This window comes from Ammospiza nelsoni, chromosome 9 (genome assembly GCF_027579445.1).
Source record: "Ammospiza nelsoni isolate bAmmNel1 chromosome 9, bAmmNel1.pri, whole genome shotgun sequence".
Taxonomy (NCBI): Eukaryota; Metazoa; Chordata; class Aves; order Passeriformes; family Passerellidae; genus Ammospiza; species Ammospiza nelsoni.
The window spans coordinates 10,746,458-10,770,334 of record NC_080641.1 but is presented as its reverse complement, the minus strand read 5'-3'; the positions used below and the strand labels follow the sequence as shown (position 1 = coordinate 10,770,334).

Here is a 23,877-nt window from a genome sequence, read left to right as displayed (position 1 = left end):
GAAATTTTAAAAGAGAAAAGAAGTTAGTAGATGCAAATTATTTTTCATATCAAATGCTAGCACTATAATTACCATTATTAAAAATGGTAAAGTGGACTCTAAGCTTTGTGACATCTAATGTAAGTCTGCTCTGCAAGAGCTCAATACAAAGCCTACTGAAGTAAATGAAGAGACAGAAAATAAATCCACAAGCCAAAAATAATTTAAACTGGTTATTTTAGCTCTCTGCTCTTAAAATTGATTTAAAACTATGTATTTGAATAAATTATTCACAATCAATGTCTGATCAATTTGAATTCTTTTTGTTCACAACATGTCCAGAAGCAGATTATTTATGTAGTTTATTCAGTGTTTAAATGCAGAGAATACTTCCCTTGTATTTTGTACTGGGGATAATTCATTGTATCTACTTGACACTACACCCAGAGTGCCAGTTAATTGGGATCACTGCATGAATCTCCTCTGATTGGATTAACATAAGTGGGATAAGCAAGCAGATGTATAGATGAGCTGAACCACATGGGAAAAGTGCTCATCTGCCCACTTCAAACTGTTTCTGTGGCTTCAGAGAGAAAACAATTTGAATTCACATACTTATTTTCTGGAATTGTGCAAAGAGATGGATACTAAGGTTTACCCGCTATACACAAAAAATAAAGTTCAATCAAAAAAACCCCAAAAAAATAAAATTACAGCATCTGAAACCCTCAAAGGAGATACCAGAATCTTCCCATTGCACACCATGAACCTGGAAATCTTCCTTATGCATTTGGCATCCAATAATTCTGGAAGGATTGGATCAATAGAAAGTTACCAAGGCCAGAAGTCCAGATGGTGCTGGTTTCAGCCAGCTAAAATTAGCTTCATTGGGTTTGGCTCACTTGTCTATTGCTGTTGATCCACGAGAATTTATGGATAACTGGACAAGAGCCAAAGCCATACCCCATTCATTACTGGATGTGCCTCCAGTTTTTCCTGTTAGAGTATAGTAGATGATCTTTTTTATAATCTGAAGTACATAAGAAATTCTATTTTAACCAACAGCTTGATTCTCTGTGATGAAAATTGTGTATCCGTTTGTTAATCAATTTTCAGTACACAAATGTTAAATTTTTACTTTATCAACCAAAACCTCAGATGACTTTAACTAATGACTTTTTAATTACCCTCTGGATACGTCAGCCTTGTTGGTTTCAGATACAATTTGTTCTTCTTTGTTATTTATATTTTAGCAGTGCCCCAGTACTTTTTATTAGCCAGGTTTATTATATAAAATTAGACACCACAGCGAGTTGTAGCTGAAATTTATGCTATTAATAAGTAAAATAAGTACTGATAGGTGAAAGTACAGTATTTTTCTCTATATATAATAATAATTATAATATAATGTTTTACAAACTCTGTGCCACTACCATAAAGTGATAAAATATGCATCTACAAGATATGTGAATGATAGGAAATGGTCTCTCAAAAAGAAGGGTTATGGTGTTAAATAAAAGACATTCCCAAATGAAAGTGTCCTTATCAGAAATTAATCCCAGGAGAGGTGATTATTGCCCACTGACTACTGGTGTATGACACAATTTGTAAGGCCCCTAGCAAGCAAGTTGAAAGGCACATTTGAAGTGCAGTGATCATGGGTTTTACCTTTCACATCTATATTTAGTTCCAGCTGTACCAGGTCAGAATCAAAGGCAAAAAGGTAGAACTAGAAATGCTCAGATTTCAAAGTGCAGGAATGTTGACTCAGAAAGGTCATTGCCAGTTAATCTGGATGTTTCTGTATTGTAATCTGAACTGTGGGTGGTTGGAAGGATTTCTCACTGCTACTCACACCTCTTCTTAAGCAGTACCATAAGTAGATAAAAGGGAGAAGGGTTTGGTCAAAACGTCCCCTGGAACTCCCTGACAATGAGAAAACCTACCAGCCAGAAAAAGTTGCCTTTGTCTATTTCCATTTTGTATAGAACAACCAATTTTTACATATACACAGAGCATCACAAGGGTTTTGTTTTCAGGGAAGGACTTACAAAGTTGTTGACTCATAATCTCTGAGTTAAAGATGTCCAACAACTTCTGAATGGCAAAGGAAAGGCACATCCAATTTAATGTAAAATGGGTAAAATTATACTGGACATATTTTGAAATTGAGAAGGAGAAAAAGAAAACCCTTCAAACTGCCATTAGTCTAAAGGCATCAGTCACATTAACCCCAAATTGCAAAGCTGAGGTAACTTGCAGGCCATGGTGATGGTCACTCGATTGTGGCCACCTCTAATCACAATTATATTGCCTGCATGTTCTGTGTGTACATCCATTTCATTGTTCTGTAAATTCAACTTAGAGAGTGAATAAAAAAATTCAGGATGACTTTAATGTAGCAAAAATCCATTGGTGTGGCAATTACATATCAGTGGGTATCTGATACATAATTGCTTCATGTCTGTTATTAAATATTATCTTCATGTCTGTTATTAAAATTAGAAATTCAAACCCTGTCCTTTGTCAGTGGATCTGTTCACAAAAATATTTAAACTTACTCAGTCTTCCAGATCTTGTGCAGAGGCTACAGAGAGGAGTGAAGAGGAAGATACACAACTAGGTTTGTTTGAAGCTGAAATGAGAGAGACATCATTCTTTGCCTTCAGCCTTTTCCTATTTATTGTTGTTTTGCTCTGCAGGAGAAAGTGGCTGCAGATAAATTTCTAAAACTGGTGCCTCTTGCAGTTCATCGCCCTGCATTCCCTGAGTGCAGTGGTGACACATGGTGGCAAACGTTACCCTCTGTCACACTTCAGTGGAACTTCTGTCCTTTGTCCCCAGTGCCCAATTTACAGCAGAAATCAGCGGAGAGCATTCGCCCTCCTCCAAGTGCTCCGAGTGTCATTCCCCTGTTTCTATGCTTGATAGATTCCCTGTGAGGAGGCACAAGATATTTCCATCTTCTTCCATGTACATTTGCCTGCTATTTCATTATCATCTGCTAAACAGCATTGCAGCAAATACTTAAATGCATTGTCTGGGCTAACAACGGCGACATAGCTGAGAATGTGCTGAGATTGCTGCATGTGCCGCAACTGTGTCATTGCTTCAATGTGAGCCCGTCCTCCCCCAGGTTTGTTTCCCTCTCTTTGTCTATCTTGTCACCATACTTCTGGTTTGGCAGAGAACTTGAGTTTTATTTATTGCATTTCTGAAATAACTTGTGCATTCATGGAGGCATTGAAGAGTTTCTTGCTCGAGTGTTATTGCCTCGGTTCCCACCTGGCTCAGCGCTGAGGCAATTACACACATACTTCTGACAAAAATTATCTGTTCTCCTCAGGAAAAAGGCTTGGATTTATCAAGCAAGGAAATTTGCTTTAAATCCTCGTGCCTTTTATCGCCCCACAAGCACTGGCACAAAGATTACTCACAATAGCCAATTCTCAGCCCTTCCCAGGAGCTGATCTCAGGAGGCAAGAGGAAGGTCTCATCTCCAAAGCAATTCCACCTTTTTCATGTAGGGTGATAATTCTACTCAGGTTTTCTTTACTTTAAACTCCTACTTTTCTCCATTTGCTCTCAGTCAGCTTTCATGGTGAGGAATTACTTTTCTCATTATAATCATGAGCTTTTCTTCATAAGATATTGCAGAGCTCAGAGATGACTTTGAGAGTGTCCTTCCCCCGTTTCCCCATCAGTTGGCATGGAGACACAACAGCTGCTACAAATCACAGGAAAGATGCTTAACGGGTACATTTTAGAGAAAAGTTCCTGCTAAAGAAACCACTAAATTTGCAATCATAGCCCTTGTTCTTGGGTGGCTGTAGCAAAGGGAAAATATATTTTGGAAGTGCATACCTAAGGTATGAGCAAGCTCGTGCTGAGAGACAAGCTGGGATGGGTCTGAAGCATTTACATTCTGTGCAGGAGGTGATTCTTGGCTTCATGGCCAGAGATGGAGCCCTCAGAGGTCAGGATCACACAGACCCAGGGACACCAAGGTGCAGCAGGAGATGCTGCCTCAGCTCTGAACTCCTCTGGCCTTCCATGCCATCATGACTCTCCAGCACTCAAATATGTGAGAGTTCAGAGCTAAGGCCATCATGTACAACTGTAATATTCACATTTTCTAGGGCAGCCACACACTGGAAATCATGATGTGATGGTGCAATGAATTAATCTGTGCTGTCTATACAGTCCTGCATGCCAGAATCAGAACCAAGCCCCCTCTCCTCCTCCCATCCTGCTTAGGAGCACATGGAGATGGGCCAAAGCACACTGCCAATTCTGCCTGTGAGTGCCTTTCTGGATTACTTTGGATTTAAGGATGGTATTTTTCCAGATAATTGCCTTATCAGACCATGTAACTTCCTTATCAGACCTTACATAATTTGTAACAGTCCTGTGTGCGCTTCCTTTGAAGATCAGTGTTCCTCTATCCCCTGGGACCTGTTTGGAAATTCCCAGTGGCATCTTAGGATCAGAGCCAATTATCTTCATTCTTTTTACTAGGCTGTATTTTGGGGATTTTTTGCCCCCCCCCCCCCCCCCAAAATTCTCCATTTTCAGACTGTCACTATTTCCTGATTTGTGTTAACAACATCAAACAGGTCAAATAAGTCTTTTTCCCCAAGCCCATTCCTTCCCCTGGTAGCAGATATTTCTCGAAAAAGAGGTTTACGGACCATCTGGAATTCCAGCCAAGATTTAACAAATCTTCAAAAATTAAAGTCAAAATTGTGGATGGTTGTGTTTTCAAAAAGAGGCAAGTGACTCTCTTTAAAATCATTAACACTCCTATAAGTGGTAGTGTGCTCGTATTTGATCCTGGAAGTTCCCTTTTACTGCTTAGAATACACTTTTTGCAGATGAGCAGCATTCCCATTAAAATGAGGGTTTCAATGGAAATGCTGACATACTGAAGCAGAAAAGCTGGGGCTTTTGAAATTATGTGGGATACATCAGGTGGGATATATTCTTTCATAAAAATTATGTTCTTATAATTACATCACTCTCCTTCTGCAGTGTTGAGCTGCTGACAAGTTTAACCTATGTTTTTTGGGAATGTTATACCAGATACCAGTTCCTAAGAAAACAGTGAGTATTGAATGAGACAAACCCTCAGCACGAATGTGAGCATCAATCCTGACCTTCCTCCCACATCCTTAACTGCTTCTATTTTTATTTGGCAAATCAATTTAGGATTTGTGAAACCAGCACTTCACTTTCTATTAAAGGTGAGATACTAATAAGGGAAGTGACCATGACTATTCAGGGAACCACTTGCAGACACAAATGTGGACCCAGGTGTCCTGTACCTGTCTGAAAATGCCTCCTAGCAGAGACTTAATTTTCCTTTAGGTCACCTTTAGGATGGTGAAAGTGCCACTATCAACAGAGTTGAATTTTTCACTCCTAGAATTATGCACGTGGAATGTACACGCACATATTATAGTCATGGATAGTGATGGAGGACAGAGTCAAATAACTCTTTTCAAAAAGGGTTTTTTCTCCTTTCTTTCTTTCTTTCTTCTCAACACCACTATGGCTGAAAAGAGCATCTGATAATTCCACCCTTGCTAATGTTGATTTGAAAACTAAAAATGAAACAGGAAAAGTGTGTTCTAAGATTAGAGAACACAAATATGCCCTGCATGTTTGGAGAGCATGTTTGGTGAGCTGTTGAGGGGTACTTGTGACTGAGGTTTCCACAATGTCTGTGGGGAAAAACAGTACCAGTGCTTTTGTGCCGTTGAACCCAAATAGCTCAACTTCAGTGTGGAAACCCTGATCAAACCAGACAGCTGAATCCATCAGACCCTAATCCCCCCTATATCCAAGAGAAGGGAGGTTTCTAGCCTCACTACACTCAATACCAATGCTACCAAGTTTTGCAGTAAGTTGAAAAAGACTCAAAGTAGAAAAAGTGTTCAGAAAAGCACTTTCAGGTATTTGTGTTGAGAGATGAAGGCTCTTGCACAGCAGGCTGGGGGCTCTGTGACACAGGTGCTGTGTGTGCACATTTATGCACAGCTCATGTTCAGCCAGGGCTGTGGCACAGCCATAACAAAGGGGAAAATCACCCCAGCATCATTCCCGTGCAGATTTTTATTTTATAGAAGAATGGCTGCTTTCAGAGTCTCCTTCAAATGTTTGAAATGTCTGGAATAAGAACTCAAGTCTCTGTAACTCTTCAGAGGAACAGAAGTCTTTTAGATGTCTGCTATGATCCCAAAAACTTTTATTTTTGGTAGCACTGTTGTGCTTATGTGAAGTGCATGGTTCAGAGGTACTCAAGGTTCTGACCTGTTTTTATGTTTGTTGCTGATCAATCAGAGCTTGAATAACTTCTGCTACTCTGAAGAAGCTTAAACTGAACTTGTGGGAGTAGCAGGGAGAGGAGGTGAGCTGAGGAGCTTGTTAATGAAGGTTTAGAAATTACAGGAAATCACTGTTTGGATGCATTGCAATTTTTTTTGCAATGCATTTTTTTCCCATCTAATTGGTCTTTGCCTTTTCTATTTTGTCAGTTTGCATTTCCAGGTAAGGTTATGAGAGAAAGAGAAATAATCCTATTAAATAAAAACACAGATTTATATTTATACACACAACTTCCTAGAATATTTATTAATATAATTCTGATAATTCATAAGCAGATATCTTCCTCTTCAACATCTTCTGCACATTGCATACTAATCCTCATGGTGTTTCAATGACTTGCTTTAGAAAGCAGCATACAATTGGTATTCTCAGAAGTTATATACATTTCCTCACAGCTCCTGCTTACTGTTTCATGTATGGAAGGAGTGAAAAATTCATCAAAAATGGAATTTATAAGATAATTCACAGACTTTATTGTCCTGCATCAGCAGAACCTGTTTGCTCCCACCTTGCCCTCCTAAGCACCAGTTAGGTAAGAGGAATCCCAATGAATGTTTATTTTGTGCTTAGTAGTGTGTTTTGATTCTGATTTCCTTTAAGCAAAGGAGGTTCTTCATGCACAGAGGTAAAACAAAACCTGCTAGCAAGGGTGTGAAATGGTTGTGAAAGGATGGAACAGCTCTCCCAAGAGAAAAGGCTGGGAGTGTTGTGACTGTGCAGCTTGGATTTTGGGATAAAGCTCCTGAGTCCTTCCAAGGAGAGATGGAAAGCTTTGGGCAAGGGCTTGGAGTGACAGGACAAGAGGGAATGGCTTTGAGCTGGGAGAGGCATTTTTAGGCTGGATATTAGGAAAAAAATCTTCCCCATGAGGGTGGTCAGGCCCTGGCACAGGGTGCCCAGAGCAGCTGTGGCTGCCCCTGGATCCCTGGAAGTGTCCAAGGCCAGGGTGGACAGGGCTTGGAGGAATCTGGGACAGTGGAAGATGTCCCTGCCCATGGCAGGGGGTGGCACTGGATGAGCTTTGAGGCCCCTTCCAGTCCAAACCATTCCATGATTCTGTGCTATTGCAGGGTACATACAGTGATGAGGTCAGTATTCCAGGAATGGCCACAAACAGCTACAAGATTTAGTCAAATGCCCAAATCTGCCACTCTCCCATCTGCATTCCTTCAGCTCTGGCACAGACATTGGTGCCATTTTCAGCTTTCCAGGCTCCAGAGGACACATGGGCAGTGATATCTCAGCATCTCCTCTCAGACTCTCCCCTTCCAGCTCCTGGGCCTCCCCAGGGAGAGCTGAGTGATTTGTGCTGTGAGTTCCCAGCCAGCCCTGAGGGGGTGGAAGTGGGTGATTTCTGCTGGGTGGCAGCATTGAACCACTGCCACTGTGATCACCCCAATCAGTTATTTTGTTCAGCTTCTTCAGCACTCCCTTCCCCAGCTGTGCTGTGGCTGAATGGTTCTGTGATGCTTTGGAGAATTATGAATTCTGTTCAGTTTTGTGAACACTGTTTGTAATTGCAATAACTGCTGTGGATTAAATCACTTTTCTTTTTTTTTAATTTTTTTTTTCTGTGCAAAAATTGCTACACATTGTGGGGATAGAGTCTGAAAGACTGCGACAAAGAAATCCAATTTTATCAGTGTGGAATGACTCTTCCCAGATTGAATAATGGTGCTACTGTCAGCAAGGCTTTTAATTGAAATGGATTTTATACAGAAAACTAAACCAAGCCTGGCCTGGCCTGAGAGACCCAAAGTCCTCCAAGTGCCAGCTCACCCAGTGACTCAGAGAACTGATTTACACCACTTGGCCCAGAAATCTGGGGAGCTTTGCCTGTTAGCCTGCAATATACTGTAATTCTTTGAACCAGGATATGCTGTGCACAAGCATTAAAAAATAAAATAATTTATGTTATTTTATTTTTTAAAAAATTATAGGAGAGGTTGGAGCACTTCTGCTATGGAGACAGGCTGAGTTGGGGCTGTTCTTGAAAAAGAGAAGATTCCAAGGAAGAAATTATTCCCTGTTAGGGTCCTGGGGTAGTGGAAGGTGACCCTGCCCATGGCAGGAGGTGGCACTGGTTGGGCTTTAAAGTCCCTTCCCATCCAAACAATCTGTGATTATATGATTCTGTGACTCTATATTTCAACTTGATAATACAAAAAAATGCTGTAAATGATTGTGAGCAGCCTTTATTGGCTCCTGGGGCTGTGCAAACAGACATTTTGCAGTATTGGGCACCTTTTAAAAGCACCATCCTGGTTATGAGGAGCAGTATAGCTGCACTGCATTAATTATCCCACATCAAGGAAGCAAAAGTGCTGCCTGTCAGCTGAGGCCCTGGAGTACAGAAAGACTGGAAATGTGGTTGTTTTCCATTTACAAAGGTGTTTATTTACACAGTATATTGATGTTCAACTGCCTGCTGTGATGAGCTGTCTGAACCAGGCTTTCCTACCAGAATCCCTTTCACCTCACATTCAATCTTGTTTTGTCCCAACAAGCAAAGACAATAAATGGAGAGGAATCACACACATGGCAATGCAGCTCTGTCCATGTCTTCCCTTTCAACACTCTACTACATTTATTAAAGAGTGTGATGCCAGCTGTAGAAAAGTTTCAGTCACTAATTACTAGTTCCAAGATGTAGTCAGGCTGTGATTTTTATTTTTTTTCTGCTCAGTTCAGTGCATTTTGGACTCCATTCCACATCAGCAATTTGGGTCTCTTAGTATGAAAATTAAATACATTCCAAAACCTGTGTAAAAACTAAGAGAACTTAATAGCTGTCAAAGCTGTATACACAGATACAAATTGGCTAAAGCACAGGTAGAGGGATGGTCACCATCTGGACAGCATTCACGTGGTAACCACACATTTCTCACGTTAGGGTTTTGGCATTTCATTCCTGCTGAGCTTGCTGCCAGGCTGAAGGCACCTGAGCAGAGCCCAGATTTGGAGCTTTTCAAAAGTCCAGACCTCCTTTCTATGGTGTCGAGTCCAACAGCTTTTATTTGTTGAAATAGTGTTAAAACCAGCTCTTGTGAGACTTTTCTTGCTGTTTGTGCATCAAGGTGCAGGGCCCCAGAGGGACACCAGCCAAATGCCAAGGTTTGTCAGTGCAGCTCATGCAGCTCATATGATTCTGTGACTCTATATTTCAACTTGATAATACAAAAAAATGCTGTAAATGATTGTGAGCAGCCTTTATTGGCTCCTGGGGCTGTGCAAACAGACATTTTGCAGTATTGGGCACCTTTTAAAAGCACCATCCTGGTTATGAGGAGCAGTATAGCTGCACTGCATTAATTTTTATTAATAAATAATACTTGACATCAAGGAGTATTATTTATAATACTCCTTGATGCCAGGTATTATTTATTAATAAAAAATAATAATTACTAAATAAAAAATTAATAAATAATTACTCCACATCAAGGAAGCCCAAGGGAGACTGATGTGCATCCTGGCAGCGTGCACCAAGGTGAGGGGATGCCCCTCTCTGCAGGATGGAGGTGACTGCATTAAACTCCTGGCTCAGCACCTGTTCCTGATGGGATGATCAGCACGCACAGGTTTCTGTGAGGTCAAAGGACAGCATCTATAGATTGCTGCCATGACAGGGAACGTTTTGCAAGCTAATGGCTCAGCCACTGCTGCTGGGAGGTGACAAGGCATTGAGGTATGGAGTGCTCATTAATGCAGCACTGTCCTTGTGGGAATTCAGTGTCAAGAAGCTCAAAGACTGGGTTCATCTTGAAGGTTAGATATGTGGGTTTCAAATTATTGATTGTGCAGTGCCTGTGAAGCTGCAGCTGGTACATTTGAGACTTTTTGATCAGGTTTTTGGTCATGTTGAGGTCGTTGCCTCTTTGGTATTGATGTGACAGAACAAAGTTTGGGGAACCATGTGTCTAGTTTTTTCTGCTGTGCCAAAGTGTGTGGCTTTTGTAGAACCACTGGAATATCACATTTAGCTGCAGGGTCTAATAATGTACTTTGGTATTGTTGCTGTGTCAGCTGGGATATAGAGCACATGTGGAGGGCTTTTTCCATTTTTAAATCAGTTTGTCATGTATGGATTGCATATGATGGCAATTACATATATGGTCAATACATAATATGGTCAATATTTTATTGGATTAATTAATTTTTTTGGTAACTTTTGGGTTATATCCTTTGGAAAGATGCTTTTTCCCAGCCTCCTGGTGTACCACTTTGTTATGAGGTTTTGCAAAGCATGAAGATGTAACAAGGATGGAAATCAAACTGGATTTAATAATGTACTTTGGTATTGTTGCTGTGTCAGCTGGGATATAGAGCACACACGGAAAGTTTTTTCCATTTTTAAATCAGTTTGGCATGTATGGATTGCATATGATGGCAATTACATATAATATTTTACTAGATTAATTATTTTTTTTGGTAACTTTTGAGTTATTTCCTTAGGAGTGATGTTTTTCCCAGCCTCCTGGTGTAGCACTTTGTTCTGAAGTTTTGTAAAGCATGAAGAAATAACAAGGATGAAAATCAAACTGGACTTACCAAAGCATCTTCAGGTAATTTTATTGTCAAATTAAACTTGTTAATATTTTGGTAAGTGTAATACTATGCAATAAAGGAAAAAGAATACCAAATTTCAATAATAAGTTTAAATTTCAATTTTTCTTCTGATTTTATGGCTCTTTTAACTTGAGGTTTTCAAAGGGTCTAGAAAATTGGGCACACAGGTAAAGGACTAATCCCTGACCTGAGAAGTGAACAGACCTTGGGAAACCACCAGGAATGACATGAGAAACTGATGGATGTAACAAAGAGCACAGTGATAAGCAAATAAAATTACAGACACTGCTGTCAGGAATGGCCAGGTTTTCAGGAGTTTAATGGGATTTAGGGGAGAGAAAGGCACTTCTTAGAAATATTTGGAAGGGAGCACTGGGGACTTTTTGTGGTGACAGTCTGAAAGGCCAGCAGCACCCAGGGAACTGTGTCAGCAATTCCAGGATTACCCTGGAAATGCTGTCAAACATTCTAAATTTGTGTGCTGATATAGGAAAAATGACTTCTTGTGGGGGAAAAGAAACCAGGGACAAATGATTTAGGGGGAGGCGAAGACAGAGAAGGAGAGAATATGTAAAATGTTTACTGTGGAGAGAATATGTAAATATGTTTACTGGGGTAAAACCAACATGGGAAACTGGTGGGAAGGGGCTTAAAAAGAATTCTTGAAGGTTTTGTGCTCAGTTGTGCAGCTGCTTCTGCACCCCTGGAATAGGTGCTGAGCCAGCAGGGTGCCCACCAGGGAGGAAGGACACCTCCCCTGTATCATGAAGCCCAATATTCCTACAGAATTCCAGCAGATTGGGATTTCATTGGCAAAAAGTCTCAGTGTTTCCCCTAAGAAACCACTTTCATTTACAGTGTTAATGACAATGTAGGAAAATGGCAGCCCCTGATATTTTTCAGGGGATTTTTCACAAAGAAACTAAAAACATATGTTTTATGATATTTACAGAAGATCATCAGTTATCTCTGCTTTTTAGAGTAAAACACTGAAGTCCCTTTATAACCCATGCATACTGCACATAAAGTCACTTTTCTCTGATTTCCACTCCATTTCCCTAGGTGTAAAAATATTTATTTTTCAGTCCTTTATAGGAGCTTAGACATACAAGTAATTGCTCAGTCACCCATGTGCAAGGTGCAACAGGTTTTATAAACTGAAAAAAAAATCTAGGGATATTAAAAGCAAGGATCAAACAGATATAGGTTAAAAAAAGGTTTTTATTTTGGGGGGTTTTTTTGCAGTTTGAGTAGTAGGGACTATTTTTTCAATATGTCTAACAAATAGGACATGTAAGCTTTGATTGATCTGTGTTTACCATAGCCAAAATATAAAATTTTTCTATAAATGCATTATTTTACCGTTTTTTTTTAAAGAGGAACAGCCCCCCACACCCTTGTAAATCTGATGTTAAAGGATGATTTAATAATTTAAAAGATTATTTAAATAATGCTATTTCTCTGCCTCTTTATGCAAATAAACCTGCAGAGTTCCCCTTTCAATTTTTCCTTGAAGTTTTAAATTTATTTTGAAGATTTTTTTTAATATAAAAATTCAGGATAAACGCCTAAAATCTGGTTTCTGATTTGCTCTCCTGAATATGTTTTTTATTGCAGGGGCTTATTTTTATTTTCCAGATCCTGCAATAGCAATGTTACTATTTATTACTTTGGCTGCACTTTCCTCCTAAGAACTCATTCCTTTCTCTAGGTGCTATTTCACTTTTTGCTGAGGGACAGGAACATATTTCTGTCTGTTTGTGCCAGATTAAAGCTCCCTGGATCAGTTGTAGAAGAGTAGCAGGAAATTAGGGGTGTACTTTTATCACTCATTTATTTATTACCATTGCTTATCCATTGCATTGCCAATATTGACTCTGAATGTATCCAGATAGCCAACTGTTTAGCATTAACACACTTTTTCAATTTCAAATTGATTTAAATCTCATGAAATCACTTTTGGTTTACAGGAGGTATCTGTGTCACTGCTGCATCAGGGCCTCTGAAGCTTGTAGTGTTGGTTACATAGGGTAAGAAAAAATCAGGATGACAGCTAGTGGAGAATCTTTCTCTCAGGATCTTTTCTTCCTTTCCTCATCCCAGTAATTTTTTAATTCTTAATGCTGTAGATTTTTAAATAAGACTGGTACTTCTTATGGTGGGACTGGGCATGGATTTTTGTCAAAGGTTTTCTTTTAGGCTTACTACAGGAAAGTTGAAGCAAGTCCTGCTCAACTTCTGCCTTTTCTCAGTGTCCTTTAATCTTGTTTTGGGTGTGCCTCACCCTTCTCCTAACATTGGAGGAAGTGTACTATGCTATCAAATTCAGCTCAGAAGATAGAACCAATCCTAGTTCAGGTATTTATTTAGGATGTTGATGTTATTCAGGGTTTTTCCGCCCCCACAAGCCTTTTCCTTGCTTTGCTTTGTAACCTCACAAGGCAGAAAAGGCTCATTAACCCCTGCTCAAGCAGTACATAAACCAGCAGCTATGACTCCACTCACCACATTCATTTTTACTATTGTCATTTGAAAATGTCAGGAGCTAGAGAGCTCAACAGTCTGAGGACTAAATGAATAATTTGTCTGAGCTACACATAAATGTTTCCAGAACTCTGGACAGCTCCCAGCACCTGCATTTGTACTTCCCAGTGCATGACCTTGACAGATCAGCTTCCCAAAAGGAGAAAAGCAAGGGCAGGAGGAAAGGGAGGGAGGGAGGGTGAAACTGCACCTTTATTTTTCTGAAAGCATTATTTCCATTCTTTTCAGCCAGCTGAATGGAGAATGGCACAGTGAAGTGTCCACAACAGCAAGAAAATGAAAAGCAATCCACAGGTCACACTGGATGCATTTTAAGACAACTTTCTAGGAATGCTTATGCATAATTAAATGCAGTGGAAATAATTTGTTCAGTTTGTTGGTTGGGTTTTTTAGGTGGCAGTTGAAAATATTGCACTTCCATGAAGCTCAAAATGCAAGATGAAAGGTGATTTCTGTCCATCAGATGCAAAGCTGCAGCCCCATAAGGCAGGAGCACACCCAGCTCCAGGGCACCCTTTGCCTTTGAATTCTGACTGCAGGGAGTGCAAACTGTGCTTGTGCTAACCCTGGTGATTTAAGAGGCTCCCATGCCATAATTCCTGTCCCTGGGATTACAGAAGGAGAACAAGCACAACAAGAAAGACAGCAGTGTTAAGCAGCTGCATAATTCCACAACCACGGAAAATGCTGCGGCTACAATTTCCGAGTGCATGAAAAGGAGGAGAGAATCTTCCAGCAGAATCAAATGAAAGCCTGCATGAATAAGAATGCACAGGGAGAAAATGCATCCCACAAGCAAGAAATAAGATCAGAAATTTATAACTCCACATACAAATAAATATGAAGAAGAAGCTCATAACTCCTGGAGGAGCAGAATGCATTGCAAGGTACACGAGCATCACTGAGCCAGGCACCTGGACCAAAAGTTGCTCACAAAATCGTTATATGAGCTCCCATATTTTATCTCCTCACCTTAATTGCCTGTCTTGTGCATCTCTCGTGCTAACTGAAGGCCCAAGTTGGCCGTTTGGGGCACCCACCCTAGGGAAGCCAAGCTGATTCCAAGTACAGCCACCAAGGGCAGTTCAGATTTTTCTGGACTTCCAGATTGTCTTGCTTTAAGCTGAGGGGTGGTAACTCTTATGTTCCCCCAAAAGGGAAAGGCCAGCAACTGTGGTTACTCAAGAATTTTCAAGAGCTGGAAAGAAAGGAACTGTTGGAGGGGCTTTTTTTTTTGATGGTGGAGTTATTTGACAGAGAGAAAAGTAAAAAGGAATGGAACAGACCACAAACTGGAATTATTCACTTTTTTTTTTTTAAAGTAAAATATTCTCAGAAAACTGTCTCAGGGTTCTTGTCTCTGGTTTTCACTTTCCTACTCTATTTTCATTGGCAATAAACAAAATTAATTTTCCTTATTTAGCCTGGTAGTTGGGTTGTGGTGTCCCTGTCTGTATGTCAGTCCATCAGCTTTTTCATCTCATTCTCACATCCTATTGAGGAGAGGGTGGCCAGCAAAGGTCCAACAGCCACAATGCTAAAAATCTCCAAATTTAGAATGAGAATTTAACATGGAGTGTTCAAGAGAGCCACAAATTTCCTGGCTTTCCTAATCCTTCCTGGGTATTTATATAACACGTTCTTACCTAGAAAAAGTTTCAGTTCCCCTAATTCCTGTTTTCTTGTATTTTAGCAGCCTCTATCAAGCTGCCTGGTTCTCAGACAATGTAACCACAAAATATCCCTGCTGTGCTCAACGTTTTGTTTCTGTTGTCATTTATTTGTGTCTTTTTCCTTGTACAGTCTGCTATAGTTTTAAATTCATATTTTATTCATCTCTATTACCTGCCTTGATACCACAAATTAAAATACACAATAATAACAATTCAGATTAAACAGTAATAATTTGGTTTTGTATAGAAAATTATTTTTGCACTCAGATTTTATAAAGAATGTATTTCTTAAGTGCATTATAATTTTTAATTGTGAAAGACAAATGACACAGCAGGTATTATAAAATATTACTGCAGCACGCACCACTCACAGAAAAAAAAAACAAACACAAAAACTATGTAAGCTTTTAAAAAAACCTTACTATTTAAAAGAATAAGAAGTTTGCATTCTAATACATGACTTCTACTGCTCAGTACAAGGAACTGCTCTGTTCCTGTGAACTGCTACTTGGAATAATAATATTTTACAGGCTGTTTTTGTGAGGAGGTTTGTAAAAACAACAATACCTGCTGGTGATTTAGTAAAGGCGAAGAGCTCTTAGGAAATAAGGGCAGTATTTTCAGCTGGAAGTTATTAAAAAGGTGCATTAGAGGGTAAAGAAGAGAAGTATTATACCCATGGAAGTGTTGCTAAATAACCACTTTTTATTGTGTTCTGTGAGCTATTAGCCTTCAGAAAGCTCAGCACAATAACATCTAGAGACAATACAGTAAAGAAAATACAGCAGTAAAGAAATCCTTTTGTGTATGCATCACCTCTGCAAATACCAGCCAAGAAGCCACAAGGTCTAAAGAGAAGCTTTGTAATTTCTCACTGCTTAAGCTGTAAATAATTGCTTTCTGTATGCTGAAATGTTTACTACAGGCATTAAATGTCAGCATCTCCACTGACCTTGTATCCTTGCTGTCAGGGTTGTACAGAGTTTTGCTGCAGGGGAAATAAGGCAACAAACAGAAAATCTGATCTAGAGCAGTTTTTTTTAAGCTATTTGTTTTCTGTGAGGTCCAATTTATCAATTTTTTAGTCAATCACACATGTGGGCATGCAATTAAAGTATAAAGATACAGTTTAGTGGCCCTGATGCTGTACTTGATCATGGCACACGCACAAAAAAGATTGAGCAAAGCACTTTAGCAAGTGCAACTACTCTTTAAATTGATAGTTCCTATCATTTTCAAGGCACAAGCTGCACAAAATTTATCTCAGTCACTAAAACAGCCTAGAAAGCATCAAACTCCACTGCCCCAGGAAAAGGCAAATTCACACTCAGCCTAAATTTTAAGTTCAGAATTCTCCAGCTTGTACATAGGCTATAGGGAATTTTGGGAAAAGTTGACTCTGGGAATAGGAAATTCTTGGTAAACACAAGGTCCTGAAAATGATTAAATTTGTGGCTGTGAATGGCTTTCTCTCCATCACTATGGACAAAACCTAAAAGACGTAAAAGCCAGCAACTAGGTTAAAATAAATCATCCTCAATGGTCATAACCTTTGTACTTCAAGGTCAGAGCAAATTGAGTATCTGAGTCTATTCTTGCTTCTTTCTGCTCTACAAAAAATGAACCATCTGACACTTCCATGGCATTTGTGTTTCACCCAAGCACTTATCAATGCCCATCAGAATGGCATCTACTGGTGTCTCTTTCTCTAAATGGTGATGAAGGAGCAAAGTCCTGTAAAAAGGTGTGGGTGGGGTTTGCTCTTCACTTGTGGCACCACAGCAGCTTTAATCTAGCTGGGCTTTGAGTAAGTGCTGCCAGTTGTTGGCAGAGTATCGTTAATGGTGTATAAAATATTCTTTTAATTGGTGAAATGCACCCAGAGGCCTCTTAGGGAAAATAAGCCAGGGTGTATTTATATGCAAGGAAGACTAAAATGGATACTATTGAAAAGCAGAATGTCAGCCAAAATATCCCAGTCACTTATAGCAAAGCACTTTTCAAACACTTTACTGACTCCAAACTTCCTCCCTTGAGTAGGATAAGGGACTACATAAATGATATTATTTTTATTTTTATTCTGTGGGCTGAGGTTGATATGATTGCTCCCTAGGTCAGCTACATCCTCATAGACAATCATGTTTAAGCATTTAAAAGTATTAATTCCTCCAAAGGATCATAGTCAAGCCAAGATAGATTATTTTCATGATTAATTCTTGTGAACTATGATATCAAATTCTTTACTAAGTTCAGATATTAATCTAATGCATTCTACTGTTCTCCCCAGAATATGGAAATTGGAGTCAGTGGTTCAGAAAATTCCTCAGCAAGGCTGGAGGTCCTTGTGGCTGAAGCCATGAAATATAATATCTTTTGCTTCCAGAATGGATGGATCAATGAATAAAAATGGGATAAGTATCCCTCATATTTTCAAAGCTCCTGGAGGGATATGAAGCCTTATTACAGTGCATGTGAATGAATTTGCTTGCACAAACTCTGCTTAGACAGATCAAGGCTTAATGTGAATGAGATGTGTTGGATTTGAACATCCCATAAATCATCTGGGATGATTGCTGAGGCTGTTTCCTTTGGCAGCACCTTCTAAAATGTAACTGTAGGGATCAACTTGGTGGAAAGGTTTAGAAGAAAATCAGCTGTGAAACAGCCCCACTCTTACACCAAGCAAGGCCAGGTTATGCCTGAGATTTACATCTAAGTGAGCAGAAGTGGAAGGGCTTTTTTTAAGCTCTGTGTTGTCTGAGGAGTAAAGTTGGGCTCTCTCTTTGCAAATTGCAAACATTAGTTCCCCAAAAATACAGAGATTGGGCAGGGATGGAGGTAAGGTTTCTGCTCCCTGATGTGTGGGTCAGGGTTTGCTATCAGCACAGTGTTACTCCAGTCTGTAGTTCCATCATCAGAAGAATATTTGCAAACTGCACCAGCAGGACCAGACTCCACTCTGCTAAATGTTCTCTAAAAAGAGACTGAAAACCACCTGGTAGTCCACAAGGATCATCCAGTGAATGCAACTAGTTCCAAAACAAACTTTATCAGGACTAATTGGAAACCTGACATCAGGGTGTCTCAATCTCTAGCCCGTACCTCTCCCATTCAAGAGCTCCCACTAGGATTCCACAACGAAATATCTGGTTCAGAATTTGAAAGTTCTGAGAAAACAAATAAGGATTGTTTGGTTGGTTTATTTTTAATATGGTAGAATTTATTTCAAATTGCATCACTGAAAATTGTTTTACACATGAAACTCTCTTGCTTTAGTTTCAGGAAGTTTTTTCTCCCTTTTGAACTTCAGTTTGGATATAACTCTATAAAATCAACAGGGGCTCATTTCCCCTTTTCCAACACAGATTACATAGAACTGTATAAAACCTCTCTCCACGAATTAAAAAAATAAGTTCCAGATTCTCTTCCTAATGCAGATCAGCTTGTGCCCCCCACTGCCAGGAACATTTTCATGAATATGACCCCAAATCTTCTGTTATGAGAAACAAAGGCAGAAGTTCAAAGAAAACCTCAATCTAAGATGAGCCACTGGAGATGAAGGCTCTGATGATAAGACCCAAAGCAGATTAAAATGAGAAAGCAGGGCAAGAGAAGAAGAGGTAGCAAATTTTTATGATGAGAAATATCATAAGCTGTGATGTGGACAGTGAGCAAGAAAGGCAGTGGAATTTAATTAATGAGTGGTGTCATAGAATCACGGAAGGGTTTGGGATGGGAGGGACCTCAAAGCCCATCCAGTGCCACCCCTGCCTTGGGCAGGGACACCTTCCACAATCCCAGGGTGCTCCAAGCCCCCATCCAGCCTGGCCTTGGACACTGCCAGGGATCCAGGGGCAGCCACAGCTTCTGTGGACACCCCGTGCCAGAGTCTCACCCTCACAGGGAAGGATTTCTTCCTAACATTTAAGCTAAGCCTTCTCTCTCTCAGTTATAAGAGGAAAAGAAAAGAAAAAGGACAAAATCCATAGCAGAAATTTGGCATCATAAGTCTGTCTTTTCATTCCTCTCTTATCACATTAAATTAAGAGGACTGTTGGGGAATTTTCATGGTACCCCTTGAGGTGAATAAAGTACATGTTTGTGCTTAAAGATTAGCAAAAAGAAAATCAAAACCAAACACTTGATTTAACAAACAACACACTGGGCAGAGTCCTACTGCCTTAAGCAAGGAGATCACAAAGCTATGTCACCAGCCAATTCCACATAGGCTATGCTGAACAGTTACAATTTTAATTTTGCTTCACTGTAAAATAGTGACAACTTATATATTCTGCAATATAATTTAACCCTGTCTCATTTGTACACACCTGAGAATTTGCTAGGAAGCAAACACAACTTCCCCTTGCTCAAAAAACCTGAAAAGCTCACATGGAATTCTTCACCAGCTGAAAATTAGAGTGCTAATACTCTCATGCATGCATATTTCTGGTGGTATTTCCACAGTGTTTGCATTCCATAAGCACTTCCAGCACTGATGTAACACCTTCTGTTTCACAGATGAACAGAACCAGCTCTGGCCAGTTACTCAAGATCAAGCTGAAAGTAAATTATCTCACACAACAAGGGAATACTGTGAAAGTTCTGTGCAAGTGTGACTTGAATAAAACATGGCACACAGCAATGAGGAAAAGAAAGCTCTTCTTGGTTCAGCCAGCTGGACAAAGCTTTGAACTTAAAGAATTCTCCCTTTGGAGGAACACTGTCTGCTTGTATTCTAAGCTATGGATTTGTATCTGTGTACTCTTAGGCACATGGTGATCAATTTTAAATTAATTTAAAGATGAAATGCTTTTATCCTGTCAAAAGTAGCAGCTCAGTCCGTGTTCATGACTTTTGTATTTTGAAAATGCACACTCAGTAATGCTGCACCTCGCAGGAGGGAAGAAACATTCCATTAAATAGCAGTAAAAATACTTCCACCATATTTTGATTTTTGACTCCAAGAAATAACTGCTTCATTCCCATACTTCATAGACTCATTAAGGACAGAAAAGACCTCCAAGGTGTTCAAGTCCTGCCTTCATCTGAGCCCCACCATGCACATTAAACTATATAATGAAGATTCCTGTAGATGTGGTTGTAGTCCTGCATCAAAAAGTAGCCACACATATTTACAACACCTACACTGAAACAGTTGAGGCCTGTTTTATCTTCTGGAAGCCTACAGTTTTGATCTAGTTGTTTCTTGTAGAAAAATGTTTACAGTGAGAACATTTCTATACACCAGATTTTTCCATAAGCATTCCAGGGTGGTGCTGCTTGTCTGTGCAAGTGAAAACAGCTTTTCAACTCAACTAGGTCAAGTCTCTAACAAATAAACTGATAATTATGATGTGCATCACTTGTAAATAATAAAAAAGTGTTTTGGACTGGGGGTGTGGGGTGGGTGAGTGCTGTAGGGAGAATGGAACCAAACTGAAGCTTTCTGTCTCTTTCAATCAACCACAATAATAAAATAAACCACAGTATTCGGGATCAGCTTCTTTTCTATTCTGTTTCAAATCCCTTCTACCATTTCTGGCAGGAGAAGAAAGTCAGCCATGAAAGAATTTAGTTGAGCAGAATAAACTGGCAAGGAGCCACTGCTCAAAGCCCCTCAGCTGAGTGCAGCCCTGGGCTTGTGTGTGTTGGAAAAGGAGCTGTGGGAGACACTATGGCCTGACCCTGCTCTGAACCCACCCTAAGGCTCAGCTGCACCTTTCACCTTCATGCCAAACTGCTGTGCTGTGCCCACAGGTGTAGGAATGCCCAGCATTACAGATTTTTCTTTGGGCTGCAAGGGAATGCTCAACAATATCATTTCTCAGGAATATGGATCGTGCTTTAGCCAGCTTTAATCCTCAGTTGAATTTTTTCCCATTCCTGTGACCAACCTTTATTATGGGCACAAGATCTCAACATACAAATTGATTTTTTACAAAAGTAACCTTCAGCTGCAAGAAGTGAGTTGTGTGTTTTGGAGACAGACCAAATACTGGAATAGAGGTGCCCAGGTCAAGAAAAAGATGTGATAAATGCTATTGACTCACTGTAGGAATTCAAGGATGACAAAATACAGAGAAAAAGAGGTTGTTGCTGCATGTGTCATCACCTGAGCACATCACAGGGCATGAAAACCTGTAATCCTTCCTTTCTGATTCAGAGCTCTGCAAATATTTCCTTAGCTGGCGCAGTCAATATTGGGATCACTTTGTTAGACATCTGCTCAGAAGAGGCCCAAAACTGTAAGACATCCATTCCCCAGGAGACATGATAGCACTTCTGACACCTTTTGATAGTCTTTTAATTCTACACAGCTGATATTTAATCACTTGGGCATTGAAATGTCCTTTCCAAGGAAACGTGTTATAAATTTGTGTTTTCAGTACCCTTCAGTCTTTGTGAATAATGGGACTTAAGTAATTAATTAATTGTGTGTCCCCTTTTCATGTAGGCAGAAATTTTCTTTCTAGCTGGCAATTTATAGAATTTATACATTTTTCTTTATTTCAATAGCCTTGCATCAGATTTTTAAATCTATGATTTCCAGGAAAAACCATGAAGAAAACATTAATACAAGGGAGAAAATGTTCAAATTATTTGCCTCTGTGCAGCCTTCCATAGAGCTGGTTCCTGTCAGGGATCTTATCTCTTCTGCCAGAGCTCCTCTCCTGTTTTCCCTCTCTTCTGAGCAAGTGAATGGTAATACTTAGTCCCAGACTTGAAAAACCAAAGTTTTAGAATAACTTTTGTTCAGCCCAGTTTTGGGGATTTAGTGACCCAACAGGACAATCACATTAGTGGCACCTAGTGTTGGAGTTCCTGTTTCACAGTGGAAGGGAAATTGGAGTGAAAAAGTGATAGAAATCAAAGTGATGAAATTCCTAAGTTGTCAATTCTGTCAGAGTTCCCACCAATGTTTAAAAGGAAAAAAAAGTGACTTATCTGTGTTTCCTCAACCATCTCAAGAAGCAGGCCTTCTACATTCCTTGTTGCCTGATGAGATTGAGTTATTTTGTCTTTTTATTTTGGGTGGTTTTAGCTAGTTTTGGCAATAAACAATTTCATATATATCAAGTATAATAGTGCCAGTCCCTTTGTAAGTCCTTCCTCGTGGTACCCTATTTGCCAAAGTAATACAAGGCTGTCTGCATTAGAGACTGAGAGGTGCTGCAGTAATGGGCACATTTTTAATTTCTATCATCAACAGAAGACTTAGATTTAAAATATTCAGAGGTTTAGCCAGGCATTCCTTAAGATTACTTAAGTTGGGGTAGTAACAGTAGCTGCAGAGAGAATGCTAGAGGGCACAAAGAGAATTTTGGGAACTAATTCTTCATTTTGGTACCCCTTCACAAGGCAAAAAATATAAGAACAAGACGAGCAGTTCAGGTAACTCTAAGCATCAGTGAATATAGACTCAGCCTGAAACAGGAGGCTTCTGCTAATGTGAGAACAACCTATTTTCCAGGATAGCTGATCAGTTGGTTTCATCATGGAACAATGACAGGATTCACAACTATGAAGCTCAGTATTTTTAAAATGTACTTTTCCCTCTCTTTGAAAGAAAGAAAGGAAGACAGCTTCATTCAGACAAGTAATTCTCTGAAGACATATGACATCTTTAGAGTTTTACCTTCAAGGTCTTAACAACTTTTTGATTCTGAGATCATACTGTGTAGAGAAGGTTAATTCAGTGACACTAGAACAAGAATGGAAAGTGGCAAACTCAGAAATACACTTGAGATAAGACTTGACATGCTTTAATGGAGAAAGATATGCTATTCTTGAAAACCCTGTTGCTTTTACAGGATTTTCCTTTGCTTTTCAGGAGAATTTGTTGTTAAAGTCTCACCTTCAAAGCTTGAACAAGAATACAAAATAGCCATATCTCTATGCATACCTGAACTAATATTTCTCCCTCTTAATAAGGTACTTGTACTTGAGATGCTGAATAAAAACAAACAAAAAATTATTTGTTAAGCACCACTCTCTAAAATCATCAAAACTGTAAGGAAATCATAAAAATCCTAAAGAGACTATAAAATTAAAGAGGTGGTAAGTTGGAAAATCATGGTGGGTACTTTTTAGCACCAGAGGAAGATGAATTATATTTTTTTTATTTCAAAAAAATGCATCTATTTCCAGAATGGTGAGCTCATGTAGCACAGGCTTTGTATCATGGATGTTCAGTTGTTGATACAGGAACATGAGGTAAAGACGTGGAAATTCCTAAACAAAACCTCCCATAGTTCTCACAATCAAACCCAGCAGTTTAAACTGATGGCTGCCAGCCCTGAAGCACACAAACTGGGCTGAATTGCCTGTAAAAATGCATGCAATAATATCATATAATCTTTGGAACTAACTCTGACTCAGTGGACCAGCCTCACCAATAATCCAGCAAAAAATGATTACAATAATTGGGTTCTGAGCTTGCAGCAGGGCAAATCTTTACTGGATTGTCACCAGTAAAGCACAAACCAGCTCTGTGTCTCAGCAGAGTCACAAAACCTACTAAAAAGTCATTTACTAATAAGTACAATCAAAACCTGGGAAGAGCCTTGAACTTCATCTGTTTCTCAAGCTTTCAGGCAAGTTTTCTCTAGCAAAGAAGCCAAGAAAGTATTATTTCATGAAAATAATCCTTGTCCATCACATCAGTTACCTTTTTATTTTCGTCTTGGAATGAATGAAACCTGCTGCCTCCAATTCATTACCATTTGGA

The 23,877-nt window shown here is 39.5% G+C and overlaps 1 protein-coding gene across 1 annotated transcript in view; it reads right to left on the bottom strand.

The window, feature by feature from the left end:
• Positions 1 to 23,877, bottom strand: part of BRINP3 (BMP/retinoic acid inducible neural specific 3) — a 199,066-nt gene that overhangs the window by 109,554 nt on the left and 65,635 nt on the right. The gene's annotated exons all lie outside the window — the stretch shown is intronic.